At 40.2% G+C, this 21,673-nt stretch overlaps 1 protein-coding gene across 21 annotated transcripts in view; it reads right to left on the bottom strand.

Moving 5' to 3' along the window:
- The window catches only part of FANCC (FA complementation group C), a 348,242-nt gene extending 329,555 nt beyond the window's left edge, over window positions 1–18,687 (bottom strand). For 8 of the 21 annotated variants that reach the window (XM_070375323.1, XM_070375324.1, XM_070375325.1 and 5 more), the window contains exons 1-2: window positions 18,478–18,686; window positions 6,167–6,234 (exon numbers count right to left, since the gene is read on the bottom strand). The gene's annotated coding sequence lies outside the window, so the exon portion shown is untranslated. Of the gene's footprint in view, window positions 1–6,166; window positions 6,235–18,477 lie in introns of all 21 variants that reach the window. The other 13 variants (XM_070375326.1, XM_070375330.1, XM_070375332.1 and 10 more) reach the window with 3 other exon arrangements.
- Between the last annotated feature and the right edge of the window lie 2,986 nt (window positions 18,688–21,673).

The raw sequence follows: 21,673 nt of genomic DNA, 5'->3' as shown, positions 1-21,673 counted from the left end.
GAGAAGGGGACGACAGAGGATGAGATGGCTGGATGGCATCACTGACTCAATGGACGTGAGTCTGAGTGAACTCCGGGAGTTGGTGATGGACAGGGAGGCCTGGCGTGCTACGATTTGTGGGGTCGCAAAGAGTTGGACATGACTGAGTGACTGAACTGATATGTATTACTAAATCAAAAAATAAATAATTTTATAAAAGAAAGAAAATAAAAAAGAAACTGGCAAATCTAGAGATAGGGCAGACCTCATGATTAATCCACCTCCATCGTAATCCCCTAATGACAGCAAAATAGTTCAGTCATTATGGGAGTCCCATTATACAACATACCACCCAAAAAGAGAGTATACACTTCTGCTCTAGCAGCCCAAGTAGAAGACCTCAGATGTTTTTTGGAGTGTATTTGCTTAAACTTATGCCCATCCCTAACCAATGACTGTGATCATGCAAATTTTACTAATTTAAGGCAGACTGTTTAAGACAACCAGAGTCTACCAGAGAAACTAGTAGTGAGACTGGTATTCCCCGGAGTCTATGTAACAGTGACTTCTGAAAGAAAATCCAGGCACTGTTAGGAAGGAAAAAAGCAAGAAAAGATGCTGGGTAGGCACCCAACAAGGTCAACAATCATGAAGCAGCAGGCGAAGAGTTGTGGAAATACAGCATACACACATAAGACAATAGTATGAACAACAGTGCATAAGGACCAGAAATGATCATCAAGCAATCAGGGCTTGGTAAGGAGATCTATGGGAACAGCACATAAATGTACAAACAGAATCAGAGAAATGGGATCAGGGTTAAGTACAAGGAGGATGTATAATGTGATTACTCTGAATAAAAAACAACAAAGGAACCAGCTCCAAGAGGGTGTTGGAAGTAATTAAGCTAAAGAGCCCCTCCAAATTCCCATGAAAGAAGTCAATCAGTTTAGCAATTCTGCACCTTCAAAGCTGACTAGGTAAGGGATCACCGAGCCAAACTCAAATGTTTAAATAATGCCTTCCCTGAATAATTGTGTGTGTATGTAAAATACAGCAGTCTCTAACTGTCTTATGGGTAGTTAGCAGAATATCTGACTCCAGATCTCAGATTATATAAAAACAGAGTAAACATTAAAAATGTTACATATAACATATATTCTGTATTACAAAATCAGCATTGGGCTTCTAAAGGAAAATGAAAAAACTACAGTCCTAAAAATCTGAAAAATGAAAACCATGGGATAAAGGATAATAAGAAGTATAGCCAGACAGATGTAAAATCATGCCATCCGGGGTCCTACCCACTGGATGCCATAACACTGACCACAACACCAATTCCTTTCCTCTTCCCCTTCCCTCTTACTCCCTAACCCCACTTCCCTTGATACCCATACTCTATTTTTCAAAGGTCTGAAAGAAGCAAAGAACTATAAAGCCCAATTCATCACTACGCAAAAGCATGAGATAATCTCATCAAAACCTACCTTTTGTGATTTGGAAGTGATAATAATCCTCAAGTTTTACTTTCACAGTTCAAGAAAATGAATAAGCTAATTACTCTCACCATTTACTTTCTCTTATGAAGTTAGAAGCAAAGAGAATAGATCAACCTGGGTCCAATCAGAAGGAAAAAAACCACACAGCAGTTTGAATAAGGGAAATCAAATATAAAGAATTATTCACTATAACTGAGTTAACCAGGAGACTGGCTAGTCAAAAGTAAAAAGAAATCTAAAGAATATAGGAATAGCAGATATAAACAGCACCCACTACTTTCTGGTGCTGGAATTCAGCACCCAAGAACAACACCCCCTTTGACTCTACCCACCAGGCACCCGATAAGATCTAAATCTTATTGGAGAGGACACAGCCACGGCTAACCAAATGACAGTGAAGTCTCTATGGGTGCTGTGCCAGTAGAACTTGATGGAAATCCACCTTTTGTAACTTGCCAGATACCTACCGTACATGGTGCCAGGAAAACCTGGTTGCAAGCAAGTGTCTCACCAGAGGCACTCTATTAAAAAAAAAAAAAAATCACCCAAGGGGAATGTTGGGGCAAGCTGCAGGTGACTAAGTGCTACTGGCCCCATTGCACCCCAGGACTGGGCACCAGAGGAGCAGCACATGCCCAGGAGCCTGCTAGAGGGACTGCAGGTCCCAGGAGCCAGGCAGTCGGGGAGCTGAGCTCTGAGGAATCACTCAAGCTACAGAAGCTGGACACTGAGGAAGTCATGTGGGCTGCAGGAGTGAGAGGCACTTGACCGGACAGTACATAAAATATCACACTGGTCTACTACTTGAACACAACCATGCTGACTGGATCTGATGAACAAGAAATGACAAAGTCCTTTAGATGCCTTATTAACACACATGCCAATAAACCCTGAGAAACTCATGGGTCCCCCACCTCAGTGAAGTAAATGGGGTTTAATAGTTTGAAGCAGCAGTTAGCAAACTTCTTCTATAAAGGTCCACATAATAAATATTTTAGGCTTTACGGATTCTGTCCTTTATTCTTTTTTTTTTTTCCCAAACATTTAAAAATATTTTTAAAAATTCTTAGCTTACAAGTCACACAAAAACAGGTAATAGGCCAAATCAGACCCACAGCATGCAAGATATATACTCTGCAAGGTGAAATATAAGCTGCTCTAATGTACCACCTATCATGAAAAGAGGCACAGTTGTGCAGTAAGTTCTTTGAATTTTGAAGGCAACACGTTTGCATGCACTATTTCGACCCATCTATAGAGTCATGGGTAAAGCTGCCTGCTTTGAGTAGAATCAGAGCAAGAGAAGGCTCTGAAGCTCAGATCCTTCAAGGATAAAGGTCTGCTCATTTACCGGGAAAAAATTCTAACCATCTAAGGCTCTGGCTGAGGGCCCAGGAAATACGGAATGAGTTGTACAAAGAAGTCATGGATATCAATTATGGCCTTATGGTCAACTAGAGGAACAAGGATTGTAAAAGTTTTACATATTTTCTATTTGCTCATTATATGTGTATGTGTATATATATGTATTAATATACATTATTTTATATATATATACACACACACACATACATATGTTAACAAATTTCCTTCTCTTTCCTTATCATTTTTATTTTATGGACAAGTTGTTAGAAGATGGCTTTACAATTTTGTCTTTACACAACAGAACATTCAGTGGGACTATGGCTGATTTTAGAAAGCGTTTAGAGACTCCTTTTAATTTTGGCATGAATCATAGACCACCACCCTACCCCGCTGGGGGTTACTGTCTCCTGTGCAGAAGAGTGCGGAAGGACTCTTCGTTCTTAGAGAGTGGAATGAAGACCGTAAGCAAACTGGCCCTGTCAATGGTGCCCAAGGGCAACAGCATGCTACACCTGCCGCTGTGGGTGTGCCCAGACTGCCGGCGCACACTGGCGAAGGAGGAGCGCCACAGTGGCCTCGACCAGCCGGCGATTTTGCTGTTTTGAATGACACTCCTGGAGCACAGGTTTACACATCCTGGTGTATATACATGTAGCAAAGGAATTGTTGAGTCAAACAGTTAGCTCAGCTTGTGAAGAATCCGCCTGCAATGCAGGAGACCCGGTTGGATTCCTGGGTCAGGAAGCCTGTCCCCTGGAGAAGGAATAGGCTACCTACTTCAGTATTCTTGGGCTTCCCTGGTGGCTCAGATGGTAAAGAATCTGCCTGCGATGCGGAAGACCTGGGTTTGATCCCTGGGTTGGGAAGATCCCCTGGAGGAGGACATGGCAACCCATTCCATTATTCTTGCCTGGAGAATCCCCATGGACAGTGGAGCCTGGTGAGCTATAGTCCTGGGGTCACAGAGTCAAACACAACTGAGTGACTAAGCCATGGCTGATTTTGAAATGTGACATAGTAAGTAATTAATACAATGACTCTTGGAATTGTGCATTTGCTCATTTGGAGAAAGAAAAAAATGTCTTCACTTGTAAGAATAGCTTTATCTTGTTGGGCAGAAATACAGTTAGTTGTTATACAATCAAACAAGAGGCCTTAACAAATTTTAAAAGCACATGTTCTGACCACAATGGACTTAAAATCAACAATAAACATACATGAAACCCTAAAATATTTGGAAATTAAATCCACACTTCTAAATAATCAATGGCTCAAAAAAGGGATCACATAGTAAACTGAAAATATCTTGAACTGATGACAAAAACATAAACATATCAAAATTTGGGGGATGCAGCCTAAGCAGTGCTTAAAGAGAAATTTGTAACTGAACAGTTGTATTAGAAAAGAATAAAGGTCTCAAATCAATAACTTAAGCTTCTACCTTAAAAAACTAGAAAAAGAACAACAAACTAAACATAAAGCAAGCAGAAGGAAAGCTATAATAAAGATTACAGCGGAAATCAATGAAAACAGAAAAACAACTGGTAAAATCAATGAAACAAAAAGTTGGTTCTTGAAAATATCAAAACCAATAAACTTTTAGCTACACTGAGCAAGAAGAGAAAAAGATACTAACTACCCCAATCAGAAATGAAACAGGAGGCATCACTGCTGACTCTATAGGATCACTTTTATGCCAACAAATGACACAACTTAGATAATAGGAGGGGGGGGAAATCCTAGAGAGAAGCAACTTACCAAAACTTACTCAAGAAGAAAGAGAAAATCAAAATTGACCTGTAACATGTAAAGACATTGAAGTTGTCATTTAAATTTTTCCAATAAAAATTCATGAACAGATAACTTCATGGATGAATTCCACCATATATTTAAAGAAGAAATAATACTAATCCTTTACAAACTCTTTCAGAAAATGTAAGAGGAGAGAACACTTCCCAACTCATATTAAAATGCCAGAATTGCCATAAGATCAGTCAAAGACAGCACAAGAAAATCACCTGCCAATATTCCTCAAAAACACAGACACAAAATCCTAAACAAAACATTACTAAACCAAATCCAGTAACACATAAAAAGGATTATATACCATGACCAAGTGGGATTTATCCTAGGAATGCAAAGCCAGTATAGCATTAAAAAATCAATTAATGCAATGAGTCATATTAATAGAATAAAGTAACTAACCACATGGTTATCTCAATAGATGCAGAAAAGCATCTAACAAAATCCAACATTTGTTCATGATAGGAACTCTCAACAATCTAGGAACAGAAGGAAAGTTTCCCAACTTTCTGAAAGGGCATTTCTGAAAAGATCACAGTGCTACCATCATTCCTAATGGTAAAAGAGTAACAGGGAAGAACAAATCTGACTCCACATTAGACCTGTTTCTTTTGCTTTAGTTACCAATGATTGCATATAGTCTGAAATATATAGGATAACCTATTTTCAAGGCAGATCTTTAAAAGTCCATTCATATACAGATAAAAAGTTGCAGAAGAAGGAATAACATTTGTTGGAGGTTTACAACATCATGACCTGACCCATGTGGACAGCTGCAAGAACAAAGAATTCCTGCACCAACAGTCTGCAACAACCAACCAACCAAGTGAGAGTCAATTCCTAGGCAGGTTGATAAGTCCAGCGGTCTCCAAGAAGAGAGGGGTCTGGAATTCTCGAGGAGGAGGAAAGGACAAACTGTTTTTCCCTCTACATTCCTTAGGATTATATAACAATAATGTATCCTGCTTGAGGACAGTCTCTGAAAAAAAAAAAAACCTTCTGGCTAATCCTGTAATCTTAAAATGTAAATTATGGGAGTAGGTCTAGTAAGGTCTTTACAACCACCAGACATTCTTTTGATTCACTGAAATAACTAATTAAAAGTATATAACTCCATTGCTAATACTAGCAAGGGGGCACTCTTTCTGCCCCCTTCTGATGTCTATGTCAGAAGCTTTCTCTATCTCTTTTATACTTTAATAAAACTTTACTACACAAAAGCTCTGAGTGATCAAGCCTTGTCTCTGGCCCCAGATTGAATTCTTCTCCAGAGGCCAAGAATCCCAGCATCTTTCATGGTTCAGCAACAACATTTCACAAGGGCACCCTTTTCTCACTTTGCCCTTAAAAATGCTTTGCTATAACCCTTCAGGGAGTTTTGGACTTGGGGGGTTGCGGGGAGAAATAAGCCACCTGTCCCCTTGCACGGTGCGGCAATAAACCTTTCTCTGCTCCAAACACTGACCTTTCAATTTTGTTTGGCCTCACTGTGCATTGGGCACACAAGATTAAATGCTTACCTCCTAAGATCAGGAACAAGTCAATAAGATCCACGCTCCTTACTTCTGTTCACAATGTATTAGAGGTTCTAGGCAAAAAAAAAAAAAAAAAATTAAGGCATCTAGATACAAAGATATATCTAGTCAATCCTAAAAGAAATCAGTCCTGAATATTAATTGAAAGAACTGATGCTGAAGCTCCAATACTTGGGCCACCTGATGCAAAGAACTGATTCACTGGAAGAGACCCTGATGCTGGGAAAGACTGAAGGCAGGAGGAGAAGGGAATGACAGAGGATGAGTTGGCTGGATGGCGTCACTGACTCGATGGACATGAGTTTGACAAGCTCTGGGAGTTGGTGATGGCCAAGAACCCTGGCATGCTGCAGTCCATGGGGTCGCAGAGTCGGACACGACTGAGCGACTGAACTGAACTGAGATACAATAAGTAAAAACTGTCTATATTTGCAAATGACATGATACTGTATGTAGAAAATTCTAAGGAATTCACACACAAAAAAACCCTGCTTAATATAATAGTAAAGTAAGGTTGCAGGACACAATTATATTTTTACGTATTGGCAATGAACAATCCAAAAACAAAATCTGAAAAACTCTACTCACAATAACACAAAAAAGTTAAACACTTCAAAATAAAGTTAACAAAAGAAGGGCAAGACTTGTGCACTGAAAATTACAAAACATTGCTAAAAGAAATGAAATGTCGTACAAAACAGAAAGACAGTCCATGTTCATGTTAAGATGGCAACAGCAATTCTCCCCCAAACAAATCTACAGATTATATGCAGTTTCTATCAAAATCCATCACAGTAGGCTTTTTCGGAAAAAACGACAAAATGATACAAAAATTTATATGGAAATCTAAGGAAACCAGCATAGCCAAAACAATTTTGAAAAAGAAAAAAATATCAGAAGACTTATACTACCCAATTTCAAAACTAACTATAAAGATACCATATAATCAAGACAGTGTGGTGCTGGTATGAGAAGAGGCATAACAATGACTCAAACAGAAATGAGAGTCTAGAAATAATTTATGGTCACTTGATTTTTGACAAAGGTGCAAAGGCGATTAAATGGGAAAAGGATCTTTTTATTTTTCCTCAACAAATAATGCTAAAACAACTGGATATCCATACACACAAAAAAGATGAATTTGGACCCATACTGCATACCATACACAAAAGTTAGTAGAAATTGAACATGAACCTAAAGCATTATTTTTTTAAAAAACTGATAAACTGGACTTCCTCAAAATAAAAACTTGTATTTCAAAAGATACCACAGAGAAAATGAAAAGACAAGCAACAGACTGGGTAATAAATTATTTACTGAAATAATTTATAAAACATACATTGGGCTTGTACCCAGAATACACAAAGAATGTGTACAGCCCAATAAGAAGGCAAACCAATCCAAAAATGGACTAAAGATTTCAGTAGACATTTCAAAGACAACATAGGAACAGTATATAAGTATTTGAAAATTTGTTCAACATCATTAGCCAATAGAGAAACGCAAATTAAAACTAATATGAGATACTACTTCATACTAAGATGGCTATGAAAAAAGACACAGTAACAAGTCAAGATATGGAAAAATTGAAACTCTCACACAATGCTTCTGGGAACATGATACTGTATGGCCATATTGGAAAACAGTTTAGCTGTTTCTTAAAAAATTAAAATGTGAACCTACTACACAACCCAGTAATCTCCTTATGGGTATTTATCCAAGAAAAATGAGAACATATGTCCACACAAAGACTTGTACATGAATGCTCATAGCAGCATTATTCATAATAGCCAGAAAGTAAAAACAACTGATGTCCATCAACTGATGAATGGATAAAGAAAATGTAGTATAATCATACAATGGTTATTTATCAATAAACAGGAACAAACTACGGATACATGCTACAGCATGGATAAATCTCAAAACCATTATGCTAAATGAAGCCAGACATAAGATGGCACTTATTTCATAAATCCATCTCCATAAAAGGCTAATTGATAGTGATAGAAAGCAAATCAATGGTTTCCTGAGGCTAAAAGCCAGCACCAGGTCTGAGTACAAAACCTGCAGAGGCAAACTTATTAAGGTGATGTAAAATTTCTAAAACTGAATTGCTGTGATCACTGCACAATCTCAAAAATCTTCTAAATTTACTAAAAATCACTTAATTATTTAGAAAAGAGGATACAGTTCCAAAAGGTGATTTTTTTATATGAACTTTGCTTTCCTGTTATTAGAGATACGTAAGAGGAAGATTATAGATGTTCCTATCTTAACAGGGAAATGTTTTCTACACACTCAGCACAGTTTATTGAAGAGCCTAAGAGAATGAATGGACCAGGGAACTCTGCAAAGTCTCTTCAAAAATCAGTCCAAAAATGTCTCTTTTTTTTAATGTGTTTCATGGGGTAGTGATAGGCTTGCTACCATTATTACATGGGTTTGGGCTATCTTTTTAAGGTAAACGTTTTTCCTGTTACAGCTACAAACAAAGTAAAATAAAGATATGTAAAAATAGAGATCTGTATTTTTCATGTTCTTAAAAAAGAAAGTCCAAAAAATAAGTGTGATATTTAGTAGAAAATTTTCAATGCTCAAGATTTGCCTTTTTATCTACTTTATTTTCTGATGAACTTTTAAAGTTTTTCCTTCTCTACTAAAACACTGCAAAGTCAATGCACTTCTTTTATAGATGTTTCTTTCATACTAAAAGATCAGTCTTTCAAGATCTATGAACAAAAACAGAAAATGTACATACCCCAGCCTAAAATAAAATTGAATAAATCCATTTTGGGGTGGGGGGGATCAAGATGGCAGAATAAGAGGACATGCAGGTCACCTTCCCCCATAAATAGAGCAAAAACACATCTATATGTGGAACAATTCTCAAGGAAAACTACCTGGAAACTGGCAGAAGAACTATAAAATCAAAGCTATAATAAAGATACACACATAATCGGGCAGGACAGAAAGAAGAGTAATGAGTTGGACCTATGCCCCTGGGAGGGGACTAAAAGGAAAAGGGAGATCACACAAGCAGACACTTATCCTGTGAAAGTGAGTGGGTCAAGCCACAGAATGGGTGTCCCAGTCCTGGGGACCTATGTGGATGAGACAAGCCCCCTTGGCTGCTACTAGGACAGATAGACTGAAGAAGTCAAGGCTCCACTAGAAAGAGGTGCATAGGTATTGCCTCACCACTAGACAGGGAGGAGGGAGGTCTGTCTTAGAGGCTGCTCCCTTGCCACATTCCCCACTCCACTCTGAGAAAAATCCCTGCCCCTTCTCTGTCCCTGTCACAGCTTGGCCCTGGCTCTAGAGTAGCCAGGACCTGGGGAAAGATTCAATCTAGGGACACCGAGGCGACAAGAGGGTCTGTAGGGTGTGGGCCTGCTAAGACAGCAGTAGCCACTGTTGATGCTTATTTACAGTACCACAGTGCCAGTGGGGAAGTCTAATTATCTCAACAGATGCAGAAAAATCATTTGACAAATTTCAACATTCATTCATGATAAAAATTGGATATGGTGGGAATATATCTCAACATAACAAGAGACATTTATGACAAATCCACAACCAACATAATTAAGACCCAACTATTAAATGAAATTAAAACTTTCAACTGTTTCAGCTGAAACCCTTTCAGCTAAATTAAAAATCCAGACAAAGATGCCCACTCTTGTCATTTCCATTGCTGTGTCCTAGACACAGCAATAAGACAAGAAAAATAAATAAAAGGTATCCAAACTGGAAGGAAAGAAGTAAAACTGTCACTATTTGCAGATGACATGATACTCTATAGAGAACCTTAGAGCTTCCACCCAAAACTATAAGTATAAATGAAATCAGCAAGACTACAGGATACAAGATTAATATGTAGAAATCTATTGTATTAATAATCTGTTACACTAATAATGAAACATCAGAAAAAGTAAAACAATAAACGTATTTAAAATTGTACCCCAAAAAATAAACATAGGAATAAACTTACAAAGGAAGTAAAAGACTTATACTCTGAAAATTATAAAGCAATGATGAAGGAAACTGAAATGATTCAAAAGAAAAGGGGGAATAAAATAGAAATGGAAAGCTAACTCATGTGCTTGGACTACATGAATTAAAATTATTAAAGTGTCCATACTACCCAAAGCAATCTACAGATTTAATGTAATCCCTATCAAAATACCCCTAACATTTTTCACAGAATGAAAACAAATAATCCTAAAATTATATGGAACCACAAAAAAAAAACCCTGAACTGCCAAAGCATCCTGAGAAAAAAAACAGTAAAGCTGGAGGTACAACCCTCCCTGACTTCAGACTATAATGCAAAGCCACAGTAATCAAAACAGCATGGTATTGTCAGAAAAAGACACACAGATCAATGAAACAGAATACAGAGCCCCAAACAAATCTATGCACCAATGGTCAATTACTCTATGACAAAGGAGGCAAGAATATACAATAGAGAAATGATAGTCTCTTGAATAACTGGTGTTAGGAAAACTGTACAACCATATGTAAAACAATGAGATTAGGTTATTTCCTCACATCACATACAAAAATAAACTCAAAATGGTTTAAAGACCTAAATGTTTACAACCTGAAACCATAAAACTCCCCAAACAGAACAGAGGTAGAACAGTTTTACACAAATATAGCAGTATTTTCTTCGGTCAGTCTTCTATGGAAAAATAAATAAAAGCAAAAACAAACAAATGGGCCTCCATCACCTCCACTAGCTTTATTGGTAGTAATGCTTCCTAAGGCCCACTTGATATCACACTCCAGGATGTCTGGCTCTAGGTTAGTAACCACACACCATCATGGTTATCCAGGTCATTAAGACCTTTTTTGTATATCTCTTCTGTATATTCTTGTGACTTCTTCTTAATCTCTTTTGCTTCTGTGAGCTCCTTGCCATTTCGTCTCTTCTCATGCCCATCTTTGCATGAAATGTTCCCTTGATATCTTCAATTTTCTTGAAGAGATCTCTAGTCTTTCCTATTCTACTGTTTTCCTCTAATTCTTTGCATTGTTCAATTAAGAAGGCTTTCTTATTTCTTGCTGCACTTTTCTGGAACTCTAGATTCAGTTTGGTATATCTTTCCCTTTCTCCTTTGCTTTTTTTCTTCTCTTATTTTCTCAGCTATTTGTAAAGCCTCCTCAGACAACCACTTTGCCTTCCTGCATTCCTTTTCTTTGCAATGGTCTTCATCATGGCCTCTTGCACAACATTATGAATACAGTTCTTCAGGCACTCATCTACCAGAACTAACCTCTTGAATCTATTTATTACCTCCACTGTATAATCATAAGGGATTTGATTTAGGTCATGCCTGAATGACCTAATGGTTTTCCCTACCTTCCTTAATCTCAGCCTGAATTTTGGAATAAATAGCTCACGATCTGAGCCAGTCAGCTCCATGACTTTTTGCTGACTGTATAGAGCTTCTCTATCTTTGGAGGCAAAGAATATAATCAATCTGATTTCGATATTGACCACCTGGTGATGTCCATGTGTAGAGTCATCTCTTGTGTTGCTGGAAAAGGGTTTTTGCTATCAGTGTGTTCTCTTGACAAAACTCTGTTACCCTTTCCCCTGCTTCATGTTGTACTCCAAGGCCAATTCTGCCTGTTACTCCAGGTATCTCTTGACTTCCTACTTTTGCACTCCAACCTTCTATGATGAAAAGAACATCCTTTTTTTTTTTTTCTGGTGTAAGTTCTAGAAGGTCTTTAAGTCTTCATAGAGCCATTCAACTTCAGCTTCTTCAGCATTAGTAGCTGAGCTATAGACCTGGATTACTGTGATGCTGAATGGCTTGCTCTGGAAACAAATTGAGATTGCTCTGTCATTTTTAAGACTGCACCCAAGTATTGCATTTCGGACTCTTCTGTTGACTATGAGGGCTACTCTATTTCTTCTAAGGGACTATTTTCCACAGTAGTAGATATAATGACCATCTGAATTAAATTTGCCCGTTCCCATCCATTTTAGTTCACAGATTTCTAAAATGTCAATTTTCACTCTTGCCATCTCCTGCTTGACCACATCCAATTTACCCTGATTCATGGACCTAACATTCCAGGTTCCTATGCAATATTGTTCTCTGCTGCTGCTAAGTCCCTTCAGTCATGTCCAACTCTGCGCGACCCCACAGACGGCAGCCCACCAGGCTCCCCTGTCCCTGGGATTCTCCAGGCAAGAATACTGGAGGGGGTTGCCACTTCCTTCTCGAATGCATTAAAGTGAAAAGTCAAAGTGAAATCACTCAGTCGTGTCCGACTCTAAGCGACCTCATGGACTGCAGCCTATCAGGCTCATCCATCCATGGGATTTTCCAGGCAAGAGTACTACCTTTACCACCAGACACATCCACAACTGAGTGTCATTTCCACTCTGATCCAGCTCTCTTTCTGGAGCTGTCTCTCCACTCCTCCCCAGTAGCATATTGGACACCTATAAACCTAGAGTGTCATTAAAGGACTGAAAAAGTATAGACCAACAGAAGAAGAAGATATTAAGAAGAGGTGGCAAGAATACACAGAAGAACTATACAGAAAAGATCTTCATGACCCAGATAATCATGATGGTGTGATCACTCACCTAGAGCCAGACATCCTGGAGTGCAAAGTCAAGTGAGCCTTAGGAAGCATCACTATGAACAAAGCTAGTGGAGGTGATGGAATTGCAGTTGAGCTATTTCAAATTCTAAAAGATGATGCTGTTAAAATGCTGCACTCAATATGCCAACAAATTTGGAAAACTCAGCAGTGGCCACAGGACTGGAAAAGGTCAGTTACCATTCCAGTCTCAAAGAAAGGCAATGCCAAAGAATGTTTAAACTACTGCACAATTGCATTCATCTCACACACTAGCAAAGTAATGCTCAAAATTCTCCAAGCCAGGCTTCAACAGTACATGAACTGAGAACTTCCAGATGTTCAAGCTGGACTTAGAAAAGGCAGAGGAACCAGAGATTAAATAGCCAACATAAACTGGATCATTGAAAAAGCAAGAGAATTCCAGAAAAGCATCTACTTCCGCTTCCTGAGTATGCTAAAGCCTTTGACTGTGTGGATCACAACAAACTGTAGAAAATTCTTAAAGAGATGGGAATACCAGACCATCTTACCTGCCTCTTGGGAAGTCTGTATGCAGGTCAAGAAGCTACAGTTATAACTGGACATGTAACAATGGATTGGTTCCAAATTGGGAAAGGAGTATGTCAAGGCTGTATATCGTCACCTTGCTTACTTAACTTATATGCACAGCACATCATGCAAAGTGCTGGACTGGATGAAGTACAAGCTGGAATCAAGATGCTGGGAGAAATATCAACAACCTCAGATATGTAGATGATACCACCCTTATGGCAGAAAGTCAAAAGGAACTAAAGAGCCTCCTGATGAAAGCGAATGAGGAGAGAGAAAAAGCTGGCTGAAAACTCAATATTCAAAAAACAAAGATCATGGCATCCAGTCTCATCATTTCATGGCAAATATGTGAGAAAACAATGGAACAGTGACAGCCTTTATTTTCTTAGGCTCCAAAATCACTGCAGATGGTGTCTGTAGCCATGAAATTAAAAGACGCTTTTCCTTGGAAGAAAAGCTATGACAAAACTAGGTCACATATTAAAAAGCAGAGACATTACTTTACCAACAAAGGTCCGTACAGTCAAAGCTACAGTTGTTCCAGTAGTCATGTATGGATATGAGTTGGACCATTAGGAAAGCTGAGCGCAGAAGAATTGATGCTTCTGAACTGTGGTGTTGGAAAAGACTCTTGAGAGTCCCTTGGACTGCAAGGAGATCGAAGCAGTCAATCCTGAAGGAAATCAGTCCTGAATATTCATTGGGAGAACTGACGCTGATGCTGAAAATCCAATACTTTGGCCATCTGATGTGAAGAGCTGGCTCATTGGAAAACATCCTGGTGCTGGGAAAGATTGAAGGAAGGAGGAAAAGGGGATGACAGAGGATGAGATGGTTGGATAGCATCACTGACTTGATGGACATGAGTTTGAGCAAGCTCCAGGAGTTGGTCATGGGTAGGGAAGCCTGGCATGTTGCAATCCATGAAGTTGCAAAGAGTTGGACACAACTGACCAACTGAACTCAATCAACCTGGAGAGATTCATCTTTCAGTGTCATATCTTATTCCTTTTCATACTGTTCATGGGGTTCTCAAGGCAAGAATACTGGAGTGGTTTGCCATTCTGTTCTCCAAAATGGCGCCCAATTAAATTTTAACATTGTTGCACAGCAAAGGAAACCATCAAGAAAACAAAACCACAACTTACAGAATGCGAGAAAATATTTGCAAATTATGCAAATGACAAGAAGTAAATGTACAGAGCTCATACTACTTAACATCAAAAACTAAACAACCCAATCGAAATATGGGCAGAAGACCTGAATAAACATCTTTCCAAAGAAGACATACAGATGACTAACAGGCACATGAAAAGATGCTCAACTTCACTAATTATAAAAAATGCAAATCAAAACCTCAAGAGATATCACCTTATACCTATCAGAAAGGCCACTATCAAAAAGTCTACATATAACAAATGTTGTCAGGGATGTGAAGAAAAGGAACCCTCCTTCACTGTTAGTAGAAATATAAACTGGTGCCAACCACTATGAAAATCAGTATGAAGGCTCCTTAAAAAACTAAGAATAAAACTACCATATGATTCACTCTGTGTATGTTTCTGGAAAAAACAAAAACACTAATTTGAAAAGGTACATCCAGCCCAATGTTTACAGCAGCACTATTTATAATAGCTGAGATATAAAAACAACCCAAATACCCAATCAAGAGATGACTGGATTAAGATGTGAATTATATAAAAACAATGTAATATTCAGTTCAGTGGCTCAGTCGTGTCCGATTCTTTGTGACCACATGAATCGCAGCACACCAGGCCTCCCTGTCCATTACCAACTCCCAGAGTTCACTCAAACTCATATGCATCGAGTTGGTGATGCCATCCAGCCGTCTCATCCTCTGTCGTCCCCTTCTCCTCCTGCCCCCAATCCCTCCCAGCATCAGGGTCTTTTCCAATGAGTCAGCTCTTCGCATGTGGTGGCCAAAGTACTAGAGTTTCAGCTTTAGCATCATTCCTTCCAAAGAAATCCCAGGGCTGATCTCCTTTAGAATGGACTGGTTGGATCTCCTTGCAGTCCAAGGGACTCTCAAGAATCTTCTCCAACACCACAGTTCAAAAGCATCAATGCTTCAGCGCTCAGCCTTCTTCACAGTCCAACTCTCACATCCATACATGACCACAGAAAAAACCACAGCCTTGACTAGACGGACCTTTGTTGGCAAAGTAATGTCTCTGCTTTTCAACATGCTATCTGGGTTGGTCATAACTTTCCTTCTAAGGAGTAAGCGTCTTTTCTTTCTTTTTTTTTTTAACCCGCAGCCGCCCCCGCGCTAAGTACAGCGCCGGCCCCACCCCGTGTCCAGCTAACTGGTCACGTGACCGCACCAGTAAGCGTCTTTTAATTTCATGGCTGCAGTCACCATCTGCAGTGATTTTGGAGTCCAAAAAGATAAAGTCTGACACTGTTTCCACTGTTTCCCCATCTGTTTGCCATGAACTGATGGGACCAGATGCCATGATCTTTGTTTTCTGAATGTTGAGCTTTAAGCCAACTTTTTCACTCTTCTCTTTCACTTTCATCAAGAGGCTTTTTAGTTCCTCTTCACTTTCTGCCATAAGGGTGGTGTCATCTGCATATCTGAGGTTATTGATATTTCTCCCAGCAATCTTGATTCCAGCTTGTACTTCTTCCAGCCCAGTGTTTCTCATGATGTACTCTGCATAGAAGTTAAATAATCAGGGTGACAATATACAGCCTTGTCATACTCCTTTTCCTATTTGGAACCAGTCCGTTGTTCCATGTCCAGTTCTAACTGTTGCTTCCTGACCTGAATATAGGTTTCTCAAGAGGCAGGTCAGGTGGTCTGGTATTCCCATCTCTTTCAGAATTTTCCACAGTTTATTGTGATCCACACAAAGTGAGCCATAAAAAATAATGAAATTTGTAGCAACATGGATGAACCTGGAAGATATTATGCTTAGTGAAATAAATGAGACAGAGGAAAAAAATACTGTATTGTATCACTTATATTTGGAATCTAAAAAATAATAAAAATGAAGGTATAATACCGAAAAAGACTCATAGATACAGAAAAAGACTCACAGATATAGAAAACAAATTTGTGGTTACCAAAGCAGAGAAGGAAAGGGGGGAGGGGCAAACTAGGAGTATGGGATTAACAGACACAAACTACTACATATAAAATAGATAAGCAACTATACTGTATAGTACATGAAATTATTCCCATTATCTTGTAATGCCTATAATGGAGTATAATCTGCAAAAACACTGTAACTTGAAACTAACACAATATTGTAAATTGACTATATTTCAATTTTAAAATAATAATAATACATTTGATGCTGATTTCCAGGCTGACTTGAGGCTCCACCACTACCAACCTGAAACTGCCACTGATGTGAGGTTTTCTAGGCTGTCTCTGTGGCCTGGACAACCAATCCAACTTTTTACTGGCCAGGATGGCCTACCTTTAACTGGTTTTCATAAATACAAAATTTGTATAATTGTTACTGGAACTACTTGGTGAAATATGGAACTAGTTAAAAGTACCATTTATTTTTAAATGTACACACACAGTTTCACATACAAGCAGCACCACATCTTTCACATTCAGCTAATCAGTCAAGTTAATGTTTTTTATTACAGTATAGAAAACTCAGATCTTCCAAAATCATGTTTGCTTAGTAAGTGTTTTTCAAGAAATCAAGAGGTACATGACTAAATAATGAAAAGGGTGAATTAAAATATATAATATACCAAGGTATAGTTAACTCACTTTTAAAGAAGCAGGGTCTAACTTTTACTCTGCCAGAAAGAGGGCTTTGATATAACTAGGAAAAGCAAATTCTTTTCTGATGCGGTCTTTCTTGTACACATATGAATAACGTATATGAGGGCTTACTTCCCTACGAATCTAGTGCAGTATATTAGATTGAAATAGCATTTTAAGTTTAATGGATAAACTCACAATGAATATGTTTTCTATCAAAGTTTTTGTACAAGTGATCCCAACACGTGGTATGAATTCTACCATTTGTATCAATCTTTGCTCTCCTCCTGAGGGAAGTAATGAAAAAATGTTTTGAGCTGCACACCACTAAAGGTGAGTGACATCCGGAAAGAACTGAATATTGGTGGCCCAAAAGTGCCCTACTCATGTGATAAAAAGTCAACCACATCTCAGTTATGATGCATTAAATGGGAAAAGGGTTAGAATGAAACCAGGAGCCAGAGAGCTTTCCAACAATTTCAGATTACGACAAACATTCCAACATAGGTCTTTGCTGGAAAATTCCTCAGCCTTTCCTTGACATTCTGGTCCCAAATTTCCTATGTTTTTAAAACTCCAAATCTTTTTTCCCTTTCCGGACTCTTCCAGCCCATGCAACATGACCATAGAGGGTTCATGTTGTAAACGCGTCCACGTAAAAAATTACCGAAAAAGCAAGCTAAACTAACATTCCCAACCCTCGCAAAAAAAAAAAAAAAAAAAACCTCCCCAAGGCTTTGGACACTATTTGGCCTGCCATTCCAAAAAAGTGAGTTTCTGGGAAATTGTCGCCCATCAGAACCCAACTCTCCTCCTAAGATGCAAAGCTGGGAAAGCAGGAAGGGTAACAAACCGCCCCGGGCTCCTCTAATTGGGCCCCCACCACCCAGCACTCTGGGGGGCGGGGGCGGTGCGACGAGCAGGCAGCCAGCTTTAAAGGGTGATGAATTTTAAATGGCGAGCTTTTCAGAGCGCCCAAGGATCCAGGGCAAAGAAAGTCACCTTTGCTCCTGTCCTTTTAAGCTGCCTCCGCTTAAGGAACAGAAAGAAGCAAAACAGCAATCCCCAGTTCCCACAGCTATGGGGAGGGCTCCCTTCCGCTCGACCCCTCGGTTGGCTCCACCCCCTGAGCCTGCCCCGCCCTCTAACCACGCCCCTAGCCTGCGGCCCCGCCCCCCAGGGTTGGCCCCACCTCAAACCTCTATCCACTTCGCAGCCCCGCTCACCGCCCAAGCCCTGCTCACTCACCTAGGTGCGGTGCGCGCAGCGGACGTTCTCGCGAGCCTTTCCCCCCTACCCCAACCCACACCCTCAAGCTGACGTGTCGGCCAGACCCCCGAGGGAGGCAGACGCCTTCACTCGCGCTCTGCGGCCTCTCTCTTACCGGTGGTCCGCGCCAGAGCAACTTCAGCAGTTTGGGCAGTGGCGGCAAGGCTGCCAACCGCCCGGGTTCTGTGGCTTGAAAATTTGACTTTGCCTCGTATTGGTTTTCGTGTTCTGTTTTGACTCTTAGAATTTTCCCGCGGCTGTTCGGCAGCTGAGCCGCGCGCGCACGTATTCGCAGTGCACTCTGGGGCTTGGCCAGCGACCCTGCACCCCGGCGGCCTCGCGGGAAAATTCCGACGAATCTCGTGCTCGTGGGGCGGGACGCGGGCCCAGGCTCGGCCGGAAGTCGGTCCGTTGGGGCGGGCCTAGGCGAGGGGTCCTACTGAGGCTGCCTTAGTTGTTCCTGAGCACTAAGCTGGTGTCGCGGGTTTCAAGTAGACCGCAGGAAGGACCTGAAGGGGGAAAACCCTGGGTTTTTAAATAGGTTGTTGCTCAATTTCAAGATTCTGTTCAAAATGCAGAAAATTTTTAAAAGAAAAATTGAGTCTTTGTCAGGAATGTAAAACCACTAAACAAAATCTAGAATATTTTCTAGGTATAGTCACATAAAAAAGGGAATCTTTCTTTGGATCCCTCACCACCAGCAAAATCAGTTCCATACCGTGTTTGATTGGGTTCAAATCAGTTCTACGCTGCATTTAAACCACTTAAATGGAAGGCATCTTTTTTTGTTTTTTTACAAACTTCCATTTTTGTCGTATTAGCGTGTCTTGGTGGATTTTTAATTCTTGAACCTAGTAATGCATGAAGTTTTTTCATAGATGTTTAAGTTGTTAAAAAAAATTTTTTTGAGGAAATATTTTTAAGATTTAACTTTTTTTTATCTATGACTTACAATTGTAAAATTACAATTTTACAGGTGCTTTCAAAAAACAAGGCAAGGTACACACATAATAAAAATAACCAAGCACCTTCAGCCTTCTTCAATGAAGGAATACCTACTTTACCAAATAAATTGGATTCAGGGATTAGATAATATATTAAATTTGTAAGTAAGGAAGTTAATGTGTTGGATAACTGTAACAAAAAAAATTGTTTGTTGTTTTTTTTTTTATTAAAAGTGAAGGCGCTCAGTCGTGTCTGACTCTTTACAACCCCATGGACTGTAGCCTACCAGGATCCTCAGTCCATGGGATTTTTCAGACAAGAATACTGGAGTGGGTTGCCATTTCCTTCTCTGGGGGATCTTCCCGACCCAGGGATCGAACCCAGGTCTCCTGCATTGAAGGCAGGCACTTTACCGTCTGAGCTACCAGGAAAGCCTAAAAGACCCAATCAAGGAGCTACAAAAAGAACCCTATCTAGAATTTGGGACAGAATTAGCAAGAACTGTAGCTATATAAAGGAATGAGATGTTAAACATATTCTTGAAAATATTCTCTGCCAGCTAAAGAGGTCTGTGCTTATTTGATGTGTGCCTAGTTCAATGTCTTCCCTGGTGGCTTCCCAGAACTTTCCTGGTGGCTCAGATGGTAAAAGCGTCTGGCTACAACGTGGGAGAACTGGGTTCGATCCCTGGGTCGGTAAGATCCCCTGGAGAAGGAAATGGCAACCCACTCCAGTACTCTTGCCTGGAAAATCCCATGGACGGAAGAACCTGGAGGGCTGCAGCCCATGGGGTCCCAAAGAGTCGGACACGACTGAGCCATTTCATTTCACTTCACTTAGTTCAATGTAGGTAGATCCACAGCAGAGCTTAGGTAGAGAGCTACATACTTGAGTGACATTCATCACGCCCCTTGGCCTTAGGAAGAAAGTCATTTTTGTGGTGACAAATATGAGCAAGTTTAAGTTTGTTTACCAGCAAGGGAAGCCACTAAACTATGTATTTCTTTAGAGAAAATATGTTCTGTTACTGAAGAAAGCTGAGCGCCGAAGAATTGATGATTTTGAACTGTGGTGTTGGAGAAGATTCTTGAGAGTCCCTTGGACTGCAAGGAGATCCAACCAGTCCATTCTAAAGGAGATCAGTCTTGGGTGTTCTTTGGAAGGACTGATGCTAAAGCTGAAACTCCAGTACTTTGGCTACCTCATGCTAAGAGTTGACTCATTGGAAAAGACCCTGATGCTGGGAGTGATTGGGGGCAGGAGGAGAAGGGGACGACAGAGGATGAAATAGCTGGATGGCGTCACCAACTCAACGGACGTGAGTCTGAGTGAACTCTGGGAGTTTGTAATGGACAGGGAGGCCTGGCGTGCTGCGATTTATGGGGTCGCAAAGAGTAGGACATGACCGAGTGACTGAACTGAACTGAATGTTAATTGAGGTCCTGCCGTATTATAGTTTTGTGCTGAACTGTGCTAAATTGCTTCAGTTGTGTCCGACTCTTGACCCTATGGGCCATATCCCAGCAGGCTCCTCTGTCCATAGGATTCTCTAGGCAAGAACACTGGAGTGGGTTACCATGCTCTTCTTCAGGGGATCTTCCCCACCCAGGGACAGAACTAGCATCTCTTCAATTCCCTTCAGTCACTCAGTCATGTCCGACTCTTTGCGACCCCATGAACCTCAGCAGGCCAGGCCTCCCTGTCCATCACCAACTCCCGGAGTTCACCGAAAACCATCTTCACTGACTCGGTGATGCCATTCAACTATCTCATTCTCTGTCCTCCCCTTCTCCTCCTGCCCCCAATCCCTCCCAGCATCAGGGTCTTTTCAAATGAGTGAGCTCTTTGCATCAGGTGGCCAGAGTATTGGAGTTTCAGCTTCAACAACAGTCCTTCTGACGAACACCCAGGACTGATCTCCTTTAGGATGGACTGGTTGGATCTCCTTGCAGTCCAAGGGGCTCTCAAGAGTCTTCTCCAACACCACAGTTCAAAAGCATCAATTCTTCTAGACTCGGCTTTCTTCATAGTCCAACTCTCACATCCATACATGACCACTGGAAAAACCATAGCCTTGACTAGACAGACCTTTGTTGGCAAAGTAATGTCTCTTTTTTTTTTTATTTTTTAATTTTATTTTATTTTTAAACTTCACATAATTGTATTAGTTTTGCCAAATATCAAAATGAATCTGCCACAGGTATACATGTGTTCCCCATCCTGAACCCTCCTCCCTCCTCCCTCCCCATACCATCCCTCATATGATATCTAGGTTGGTCAGAGCTTTCCATCCAAGGAGTAAGCGTCTTTTAATCTCATTGCTGCAATCACCATCTGCAGTGATTTTGGAGCCCAGAAAAATAAAG

The sequence above is a fragment of the Bos mutus genome, chromosome 8 (assembly GCF_027580195.1).
Source record: "Bos mutus isolate GX-2022 chromosome 8, NWIPB_WYAK_1.1, whole genome shotgun sequence".
Classification (NCBI taxonomy): Eukaryota; Metazoa; Chordata; class Mammalia; order Artiodactyla; family Bovidae; genus Bos; species Bos mutus.
This window is presented reverse-complemented; position numbering and strand designations above follow the sequence as displayed.